At 38.3% G+C, this 11,743-nt stretch overlaps 1 non-coding gene across 1 annotated transcript; it reads left to right on the plus strand.

Moving 5' to 3' along the window:
• Positions 1-2,450: 2,450 nt before the first annotated feature.
• Positions 2,451-2,521, plus strand: TRNAA-CGC (transfer RNA alanine (anticodon CGC)). The gene has a single exon. It is a non-coding gene; the product is annotated as a tRNA-Ala (tRNA).
• Positions 2,522-11,743: the final 9,222 nt, after the last annotated feature.

Raw genomic sequence — 11,743 nt, forward strand, 5'->3', positions numbered from 1 at the left:
TGAAACGTGGTGCCATTGGACACAGCTCAATGAAATCTACATTTTAAACCAGGGCCGCTTTTCCGCTTAGGGGTAAAAGATTTGGGGACGCAAAAATTGGAGAGCGAAAAAAAGAGAAAAAAAATTAAAATACACTTTTGTAGAAAATGTCATTTCCGTTCCGGTTGAGCTACCTGTCTACAAACTACATCTCGGCTTCTAATGTAAATGTGGTACAGTCACCTACATAAGTACCTGGACTCCTGACTGTTATAATTCCATTACTTGGGGTCCAGGTACTTATGTGGGTACAAATTCACTAATCAAAAATTGGTCCAGAAAGAATATTCCCAGCACAGAAATGGGTACAAGCCTAGTTTATTTTAATGTAAATCCGTCAAAAGAATTAGCATTAATCTAAACGTACATATTGATTTTTCCCTTTTTATAAAACAAATATTATAAGCGAAAATCAGAAGTAATACATTATATAAATCCCCTATGTGGAGGCTATGTATATTATACAATGACATTGTAAACAAGCTTGATAAAGTGGATGTATTTAGTCTTTCAGGAAACAGGTTCAGATCATATATGAAACAAGAAATTTTCTGGTGAAATAATTAAGAAATTTATATATGTAACATTTACTGTATGTACACAACACTCTAATTGTGCATAAAGCCTGTTGTGTTGTATATATTAAATAAATAAATAAATAAATTATATTTCCACTATCTTCTTTGTGTCGATAGCTAGTCAATGTGCACGTTAGCCTGTACAGTTTACATGGTGTATTATTGCTTTTCCTAGTTTATATTATGTATTATTGCTTTTCCTTTCGGGGGACTACAAGCTAATGGCGCTAGTGCTACTTTATGCTATTTCTACCTTATGACTCTACTTAGAATGTGCGGCTATAGAAATAAATCCCGCAGATGGTACCCTTTCTTGGTTAATTACTTGATTTTACTTTTAATTTTCTAGATAGTAACCCTAATTCTTAATCTGTAGCTTTTCCCACAACTTTACTTTATCTTCAAAATATTCTACAAATGTGAATAATTTTACTCCATTGTTCTTGATTATGCTAAACTTAGCAATGCACTTCATGTATTTATGTAGAGGAAAATAATGGTGATTACCATGATAACGGAGAGGAAATGATGACACTATTCTCTACAAAACAAAGGTGACTTCTATTAGTGACCTCCAAGAGAGCATAATACAGTCTTCGATTGGTAGATATATCTGAGTTCTTCAGCCTACTAGGTGGAAGTAAACTACGGCTTCAACATCCTACGAGTAACCAATGGTGCATATTTGGATCCATACTAAGAATGGTGTACAAAATTTCCACTTCTGCTATATGGTATACTTTATTTGTTTATTTGTTCTGTATGGCAGTTCAGTTTTGTAAGAAAGCTACAAATGTATATTCCATTTGTGGATACCCTGCACCAAAGCTGAGTCACATTATAGACAGGTTAAATATAGAGTTGCCCCTCCGTCTTTTTATAGGAAAATTAGCCTGAGAAAATTAGGGAAATTTACAGGAGAAATGAGGTAAGAAATGATTATTTGGAGTTCTTATGTGATGTTTAGATGTGCAAGTTTGGCAGTTAAATTATGTTTAATATGAGAAAAGTTATGTGGAAGTGGGTAGGCTACTATTTGCAAGACGCGGGAGGTTTCGATGATTCAGCAGCATACCCATTTTATGTCAAGAACAAAACCCAACCAACATCTGCAGGGCTTCTAGCTCGTTCAAAATGCTACTCCAACTTCTCTTACTACTTATATTATGGATCTGTATCGTGAAAGCGCACGTTTTAATGTTTTTACTGCTCTTTTGTAGGTTTGAAACTGGAGGGGCAACCCTAAACTTAAGCCTTATATAGTATAATCAATAATTGTTATAGCTCTATTAGGGAAAAATAGCTATTGAGGTCCTTCTACTACCACTTATATAATATTTTGCTACTTACCGTATCCATTACAGAATAATAAAAATATCATTAATTTAAATATTCGTGTAATATTAACAATGGTTTGTCGATAAGGGATGCTGTACAAAAAAGATGAGTTAAGTGCTGTATCAGCGGACTAATTATAAGAAATTTACCGGATCAATTGGAGATTTTATTTAAGTTTGTGAGGAAGAATGAGTGAAAGTCAGGTAAGAGGAATAGTAAAAGTTAAGAAAGTGGTTGTTTTTGATGTTGTAAGCGTATGTGGAGCCGGATGGACTATTTCCACTATCATATAGTGGAGCGAAAGGCAGTGTCGAAATGGGTCGTGTATGTCAGGCTGCTACATAGATTGTAAAATTTACACTAAAATTTGGGTAAGTCTTTAATTTACCCATTTCATGTCGAGAACAGAACCCAACCAACTCCTATGGCGTATTAGTGATTACAAAGATTCTTATTACCAAATTATGAAAGGTTTGGTAAGGTGTACTTATGTTGGGGGTGTAACTCAGTGGTAGAGTGTCTGCTTCGCATGTAGAAGGTCCCGGGTTCGAACCCCGGCACCAGTGTGCGAATTGAAAAATTTTCCCAGGGGGGGATGAATTTCACCCATATGCGCACCCAGTCCTCCCACACACACACGCATATATATATATATATATATATATATATATATATATATATATATATATATATATATATATATATATATATATATATATATATATACTAACAAGTACAAAACAGTTCAGATGTGAGATCTTTCATAAATTTTCACTCAAGTAATATTTAGGTTAGCTACGCAAAGTAAGAATTGTTCCCTTTTTCTATCTTATCTTTAAGTCCATTTAAAAATACTCCAGAGGGGGAAAAAGTTATCCCTGCCAGGGATAAAATTTTTCTTCTCCAGGGTGGGAAAGATTTTTGTCAGGGGGGAAATCCCTGGCATCCCCCCCGCCAATTCGCACCCTGCCCGGCACCTCCAAGTTTTGATTTTTATATTTTCACTACTTACATGAATTTGAACAGTTACAAACTAAAAATTATATTTACTAGTAGCACTGAATTTACATTCAGAATCATAAGAAATTTTATTCTTATAGTTATAGTAGTAGAAGAAAGAAATATAGTTTAGGTGTTGTATTCGTAAAGAGGGTAAATATGGAAACATTGTGTTATTTCGTATTTGCCAAACAATTTATACTGTCAAGTTTTTTAATTAGAAAATGTTGCTTAAGTTTTGGAGTGCATAAAGATAAGCATATGCTCATGGCAAAATACGGTGTATTTATTGTGTTTCTTTCTGTCGCCAATAGTGCTCTCAAACGGTAGGGTCAGATCAACTCGGGTCGGGTCAGTTCGGGTCGGGTTGTCGGGTCAGGCTACTCGGGTCGGGTCAGCTCGGGTCGGGTTGTCGGGTCGGGTCATTCGGGTCGGGTTGTTGGGTCGGGTTGTCGGGTCGGGTCAATCGGGTCAGCTCGGGTCGGGTCAGTCTGGTCAGTTCACTTTGATCAACTGAGTTTAGGTTGAGCTTAAACTCGGCTGGAGTCGAAACCTGTTGTTTTTCACTAGATAGCTGCCTAATTAAAAATAGCAATTTTCAATTGATTTTATAGAAGCCATAAATCTATTTTGAACACTTGCAGCTATTGTTTTTGTGGTAAATGCTTATTTTTGTACTTGTGTGTGCTTTAATTAGTAAATGTGGAATATTGATTTTACCAATCGACTGTAATATTAATATCTACGCCAATATGGAGTCTGGATTTAGAACAAAACTAGAAGTTGTTTAAGCGAGGCCAAAAGAAAGATTTGATATGGACGACCAAGCCCAAGCAGGGCTGCGGTGGCTCAGTGGTAGAGAATTCATCTCTGGTGCATGGTGTCCATGGTTCGATCCCAGCTTGTGCTAAGTAGGCTTTGTGGTAGAGAAACGCCGTGTAGTGGGTTTTCTCGGGGTTCTCCTGTTTCCTCTCACTTTCTTCATTACACCATTTCATTCATTTCTCAAGGTCACCGTATCCCTTAGCCTCGGTGCAGAATCGAGGGACCTTAAACTGAATATTTCATTTTATTTCACCAAGCCCAAGAACATCGATACAAGAACAAGATAAAGATTGGATATGCAAGACGAATTGCATAGTAATCTTGCTCTTGGCCTTGTTTTGGTGATCACCAAGTAGCGATGAGCATATTTTCTTGCTTTCCGTATAGTATGAAAGACCATAATCAAAATCACACTTGGTCTTCATTTGTACCGTTGAGGCGAGCATTCTTGGCTCTTGTATAGCATGAAAGTCCACCAAGACTACGAAATGCAGGACCAAGACTTGACTGCAAGACAAAGAATAAGACGCAGTATTGATGACCAAGACCCAGGGAGCGAATTGTTTGAATTTCATTTGTTGCTGAAAGTGATGAAATAAAATTAGTACTTTATAATTAAATATCGTACTGTATTTTTAAATTTTAAATTATAAAATTCATATTATGTATCTTCTTACGTGCAACTATATATACTGTAAAATACGTTTTAATTACCGAGAAAAAAAATCAAAGTGGCACGGGTCCCGGAATCATAAGAACCTATTTTGGAATGAAAGTTGAATGGTTGGAAAAAATCACAGGTGTTCTCCTGTTTCCTCAACCCTTATCATTGTAGTTAAACGATATCCTTTTGTCTCCGCCAAGAGACTCTTGCTACTGCCTTCCGAGAAGACCCCCTGCCGTCCAAGCAGGTGAGAACACTGACCTTGAATAAAAATTTCGTCACATAGAACTAAAGCAAGAAAAAAATAAATTTCTCCCACGTCGGACATTGGTATCAGTTATAAAAAGCAATAACCAAACCTCAAAAGTGCCAAATATTCATTAAGATGCATATACAAATTCCCCGCTTGATCTAGCTAGTGGTTAACGTGTAAGACTTCGGTACACGTGGTCCGGGTTTAATTCCCAATGGGAGTGCATTTTGGCGTTCACCCAGTGTCGTGACCATAGTGCTCTCAAACGGATCGGGTCTGGTCAACTCGGGTCGGGTCAGTCGGGTCAACTCGGGTCGGGTTGTCGGGTCATGTTATTCGGGTCGGGTCAACCGGGTCAGCTCGGGTCGGGTTGTCGGGTCAGGTCAATCAGGTCGGATCACGGTTCGGGTCAGTCGGGTCGTGTCGGGTCGGTCTTCAACCCGACCCGACCCGACCCGACCCGTTGAGAGCACTAGTCGCCAAAAATGGGCAGGCTCTAACAGATGACGTTATTTTTATAATTAATGCGATGGGATTTGGAAGATTTATGGAATTTCTTAGATGGATAGGAGGAACCTGGTTCTGGAACGCTTAAGGACAGGGATCGATGATTATATGTGAATAGTTCCTCTGCAAAGGCCTTACAATATGTTTTGTTATGGTTTTATCTGGATATATTATTGAAATATTCAATGCATCGTCATTATGAAATGCCTTTGGAGAAACTCGCTTTGTAAACAGTGTTGGCAATATGGTGAAACCAAATTGCTTGCGATAAACTATCTTGTGGCTTTGCGCGCCTTTGACGCGAAAGGCCCGGGCTTGATACTGATGGAAACTCATATAGCTCTGATCAAACGTTATACTGTAGGTTCTCGTCTCACACAGCTTCGGTGTTGTAAGGGACGTTGAATGAACTTCAAATCAACAAACTGAATTGCTTGCGACAAAAAGGAGGATATCAAGCGTGTTCTCCACATTGTTCCCCACTATCTTGCATCACTTATAAACTTCCAAGTTTATTCCTCGTGACACTGAGCAGTGCGTGTGTTCTGCTAGTCTCCCGAGATCGTTGCACATCATATATTGTGGTAAGTATAATCGATTTACTCTTGCAACATCATAATGTATTTGTCTACTGAATTTGGAACTACAGAAAAAAATGAAATCTTTGAGTTTTACGTTCCACGATTATGCCGGTTAGGCTAAAGGAGACGGTGATTATGAGAAATGAATGAAATCGTGGAATGAAGAAAGTGGGAAGAAACGGGAGGACCCCGAGAAAAAAGTACGAGCACGGTGTCTGTCCACCACAAAGTTCACTTGGCGGGAGCTGGGATCGAACCCGGAACCCCAAGCGCCAGAGGTGAACGCTCTATCACTGAGCCACTGAGCCAGATTTCTGTAATTTATTGAGCAGCAGTGTATTTGTTACTAAAAATGCTATTTTACTTACTAAAATATGTAGCATAAGAAATAAATCTATTCTGCTAAAAATAAAAAAATAAAAAAGGGAACAAGTATGTATAATGGAAGGTATTCTTATCTATAGCCACGGCTGTAGTCGAGGACAGTAGTTCTCAACCTTTTTTACTGAATACATACTTTACAGAAGGTACAGGACATCACGACAAACTGTTTGCTATTTTTGTTACAAATAATAATAATAATAATAATAATAATAATAATAATAATAATAATAATAATAATAATAATAATAATAATAAAGTGAAAGCAATTAGTTTTTAGAATAAATCTATATAGCACTAAACATTATCGCTTCCGCTGCAGGTGTTGACTAGTACAGTCTATCTCAATTTAAACTAATTATTATTAAATTATTCATGATTTTTTTAAATTTTAAAATTTCGCGGAACTCTTTAGGGACTATGTGACGCACCAGTGTGTCACGACATATCGGTTGGGAACCACTTGTCGAGGGTATACAGTGGTAACCGCCACACCATCTCTGTTCAATTTTAGTCATTAGATTCTTCTTTCTGCTTCAAGGCGCATAATACATTTGTTTCGTTTTACATTTATTTATTTATTTATTTAATCGGGTCATTACTCCAGTGATAAACGATACTATCACTTTTTTCTCTCTCCTGTTCCTAGCTTCTGTTCAAGTACGTACATCGATCATGCGAAAAATTAGTTTTTTTCTTCCTGAGTACTCTACGGTCACAAGAGAGAGAGAGAGAGACTGAAAGAAAGAACGGGATGAAAATATTACGTCAGCTCTGTCTCTGTCCAAATTCGCGTTGTTCTGATTAGCGAATATCAGCCTGTGATTTCAAATTTCATTGTACTCCTCAGCACAATTTTCTTAATTCCTTCTTTCATCGAACGTGAATCTCTATGTTCCTTCTCTTAGTTGGTTTGTTCCTTCTCAGTACCTACATTCATTTACACTATTTATCTCAAGAGTAGCAAGAAAATAATAGTGTTGACACACTTGGAACAATTGTACCAAATTCAGCCCTTTTTGTCATTAATCGGCCCGGGTACAATTGTACCAAATTCAGTCCTTTTTGTCATTAATTGGCCCGTTGGTACCACGCTGGCATTTTCAGCCCCCTTTTGTAAAGAAGTTGTACAATTCTACCCAATTCAGCACTATTTAACAAATATTTGTCACATTTTCGAAAGTGTCAGTAAAACTTTTCATACATCTCACGTTACTCACACTGTACATCTCAACGGACTCAAAAAATGCGATTGAACATTAATTCTGTGACGTTGCACCGCATAACGCTACGAACTATGTGTGGAAAATTCGTAATTCGAGCTGTACCGGAAAACAGACGCTAGATGGGCGCATCCGCGCCGCGCGTGAAGGAGACGAGAAGTACACAGTATGGTAGAAAATTTTAGCTTGAAATCTTAAAGTGAAAAGCACATTCTTTCATAATATGGCCATAACACCGTTTTGGTTTATAGGTCACTTTGAAATGGAGGCGCGTTTGGATTTCTTACAATACATACTGAAGATGATAACTGTTTTCCCTTTTAATTTGCGGCGTCTATTATACTTTCTACGTACGAGAAAAGTTTCATCTATTTTCACGGTTGTTAGAGGTCCTTCTACTTGTACGTTTTTAAAAAGAACACTTTCTTGATTTGGACTCTTGGAAGAGCGGGAGGGGAGTGTTCTAAAACTTCACCTCTTTTAGTGTCGTGTTATAGAGCCACTAGTATTACACAAGTATAAAATAATGAATTCTGCTCTTTTTCTTTCAATTTGGTACTATTTTTCAGCACACTTCAGAGCTAGGGCTGTAGCAACACTCCAAATTGTATAAAATCGTTTTACACTTAAAAAAATAGTATCGCAGCTTTAAATTTTAGTGGAGTTATTAATACGCTCTGCATGCGTTTTGCATTGATCATTAAAAAACTTCTTTCTCTATTGTTATACATGTCTTGTATACGTGGAGTGATTGGAAAGTTTTAAGACAGTTGGCAACACTGTACAGGGGGGAGTAGATATAATCACCCGTTAGCATGGAAGGGGTGGCTTGGCATGTCCTTGAGACATGTTGAAACATGCACCGAGATATCTTTATTCAGTACGGCATAGCAACCAGTTGAGTACGGGCGTTTGTGTGTGTGTGTTGGCGGATTTTTAAGTGCGCAAAATGAATGAAAAATTGGAACAACGCGTTTGTGTGAAATTTTGTTTAAAACTGGGAAATCTGCTTCGGAAACTTACGAACTCTTAAAAACAGCTTTTGGAGACAAATGTCTGATCCGATCAAACGTGTTTATCTGGTTTCACAGATTCAAAGATGGCCGCGAATCAGTAGAGGATGACTCCAGGTCTGGCCGGCCTTCAACATCAATAACTAACGAAAACATTGGCGATTTAGTGAGCTTGAACCGTAGACTTACAATTAGAGAGAAGGCTGAAGACCTGAATTTAAATTTCTATGCGGTGCAGTCAATTTTAACTGATGATTTGAACATGCGTTTAGTGTCCGCGAAATTTATTCCAAAAGTGTTGTCACACGAGCAGAGACAACACAGACTTCAAGTGTCCAAAGAACTGTTTAATCGAGCCGAAATTGACTCATATGTCTTGATTAGGGTGATAACAAATAATGAATCATGGGTCTATGGGTACTCTTCTCACTGGAACAGCCCAAATTCACCAAGACCAAAGAAAGCGCGACAAAGTCGGTCGAATGTGAAGACAATATTGGTGGGTTTTTTCGATTCTAAAGGTATCGTCCATCATGAATTTGTCCAGACAGACAACCAGGGATGCTACAAAAGTGTTCTTCATCGTATGCGCGAAAATGTGCGTCGGAAAAAGCTTGCCATCTGGAGAGAAAAGTACGGTATTGGATTCCCCACCACGACAATGCACCAGTGCATTGTGCGTTCTCGATCCAGGAATTTATGGCCAAATTCAATATTATTGTGTTTCCGCAAGCCCCGTATTCCCAAGATTTGGCTCCGGCCGACTTCTACTTCTTTCCTAAATTAACATTGTCATTAAAAGGGAAGAGATTTGACTCAATTGAGGACATTCAAACAAATACGGAGAGTGTGCTTCACATCATCACGGAAAATAATTTTGAGGAATGCTTCCAGAAGTGGAAACACCGTTGGAGTCGGTGTGTTCATTCAGCAGAGGACTACTTTGTAGGAGATCTATCACAATAGCCTGTGAGTACTGTCAGTTTTAAATGACAAGCTCAGTCTTAAAACTTTCCAATCACACCTCGTTATTCAGAAACATCGTATATTTTTTCAAAAATTTTAGGACTGTCTTTAGTTGCAAACTCTGAGTTTATTAAAATAAGATTTTTTAACTTAGAGCTTAATTTGCATATTTTCTAATTGAACAAATTGTTAACATTAGAGTACACAAGTATATGTTTACAAAAGTAATACAGAGGTAACACATAGATAAGAGTTAGTGAACTTACGATTTCTAGTAGGCTTACTGCGATACTAACTTAAGCTAGGCTACCTCTTCATTCTCTTTTGTAATTGTCTAAGACAATTACAGAAGTAGAGTAAGGTACTTTTGTAATTGTTTCACTGTATCTTCTACTCTTATTAATATCTCTTCTTACTTTGTTCAATTTCCTTCCTTTTCTTCCACTTTTAATACCTTGGCATTTTCGGCCAAGTTTTAGGTCTAAAACACAGGAAGTGGCAAATGCCTTGGTCCGCTACGCATCCGATCATACCATGTTAATAAATTAAACAAAGCACATGAAAAGATGATACCATACACGCTTTCTTCCGCCGCTGCGGCAATTTAACCACGTCGTACATACAGCAATTTCATAAAGCTATCTACGCGGCGTCAACTGATGCATTTGTTGCCTCGTGTGTTTTAGACCATAGAGTTGTCACGGCATGTGCCGCGTCATGGATCGTGTGTCGTGTGAATGTACGGTGGTTTGGCACCGTGCGAATATCCAGTAATTGGTAATATGTTTGTATGTTATTATTACTATATTTACTTCACTTCTGTTGTTATCAAAGAGTGCTGCCAACAAATCATTAGCCTTTACCCTCAATTTCATCTCCCCATGAATTTGCTCAAACTTGAGTGCAAGCGATTGCGTCGATGCATAGAACAGGAATTCGAAGTGGTCATATGCACCATTCCTACGTTATCGCCTTCCAAAGTGTAGGACGCGACGAGATGACACCACAACCGAGGCGCAGCTGCAAGATCGCATCTTAACGCCTCGAGGGTATTTGTATAAAGTGGGAAGGTATCACGTTATAGTGGTCACAGATATAACTTCGTATCGTATTAAACTAGTTGATCAAGCTCATTGCTGCGAGTCTAGAGCATGTACACTAGGATGTTGTTCACACATCGCCATCATTATTTGGTACTTCTCTTACGGTCACAACCATGAAGTTATTGTGCTCCGTCATTGATAGTCTAACGCTTCTCTTCGCATTGAAAATGCTTCCGATTATGAGGATGTTTCTGATTGAGTTTCATAAACTAAAGTGCCACGTCGATCTCAATCTCGAAGCTGGCGCCATCTTCTGACATCCCACACATTTGGAACGCGATATCTCAGAAACGGTGCATCTGACTACTCTGGTTCCTACACAGTCGTGTTTTACTCATCGAAAGTTATCGATTGCAATCACGTTCGGGCAAATTCATGGGGAAACGAAATTGGGGCTAAAACTGGACGCATTTTTTACGTTGCTTATTGCAACCTATGTTGACATAAATTTCTTATAATCACCTCAAGAACCACACTTATATATACAATTAAATTATATTAATTAATGATACATCAAGACGATTAATTAGATGAACACTAATCCACAGAGAGCTCCTACGTAGAGACATACTACTATGTTTCTTTATACAGTAAACGTTGAAAAGGAGTACGTTTCGTAACTGTGTTCGCTACAGCAGCATATCACATAACGCAAACACTAGTATAAAATATTCATATTTCAAACCTAAATTTAGATATTCGTAATTTCAGAAGCTCCATATTAGGAATTAAGAATAAACTGAACATGACTTTGTAATAGATAAACAATTAGAACATAATTTTATTGAATTTTAATGTCCCATGTGGTGTTGTATAGAAACTACTTCACACTTATGTTTACAAACAGCACCACATGGTATTACAAGTTGATTCTACACACCAGATGGATCCATTATCACCTGCAGACAATGGACTTCTGGCTCCTTCCACGAAGCAGACGACGACAAAGAAGCAGCAGCGCTTACGCCGTCCGAAGACCCCTATAAATTTGATGACCGACAGCGGACCTGTGCCAGTTCTATGGTGCCTCTCCTACTGTTTGCAACGGAATATTGGGAGTAACCTAACCCCAGGCCTCTAGTCTTCTTCGGGATTCTTGGCTTTCCCTCTCTCCTGGCTTAGCCTCCTACGGGGTTCTGTGGTCACCTAACCAATCCTCTGCTTGCCACGGAGCTTTCGGATCCTTAACATCACTCTGCTTAGCGTGCTACGGGGCTCTGTGGAGATCCTGTCTGCGACCTCACAATCAAAGACTACTTATATCTAACCTTGA

The sequence above is a fragment of the Thermobia domestica genome, chromosome 5 (genome assembly GCF_964235325.1).
Source record: "Thermobia domestica chromosome 5, izTheDome1.hap1.1, whole genome shotgun sequence".
Lineage (NCBI taxonomy): Eukaryota > Metazoa > Arthropoda > Insecta > Zygentoma > Lepismatidae > Thermobia > Thermobia domestica.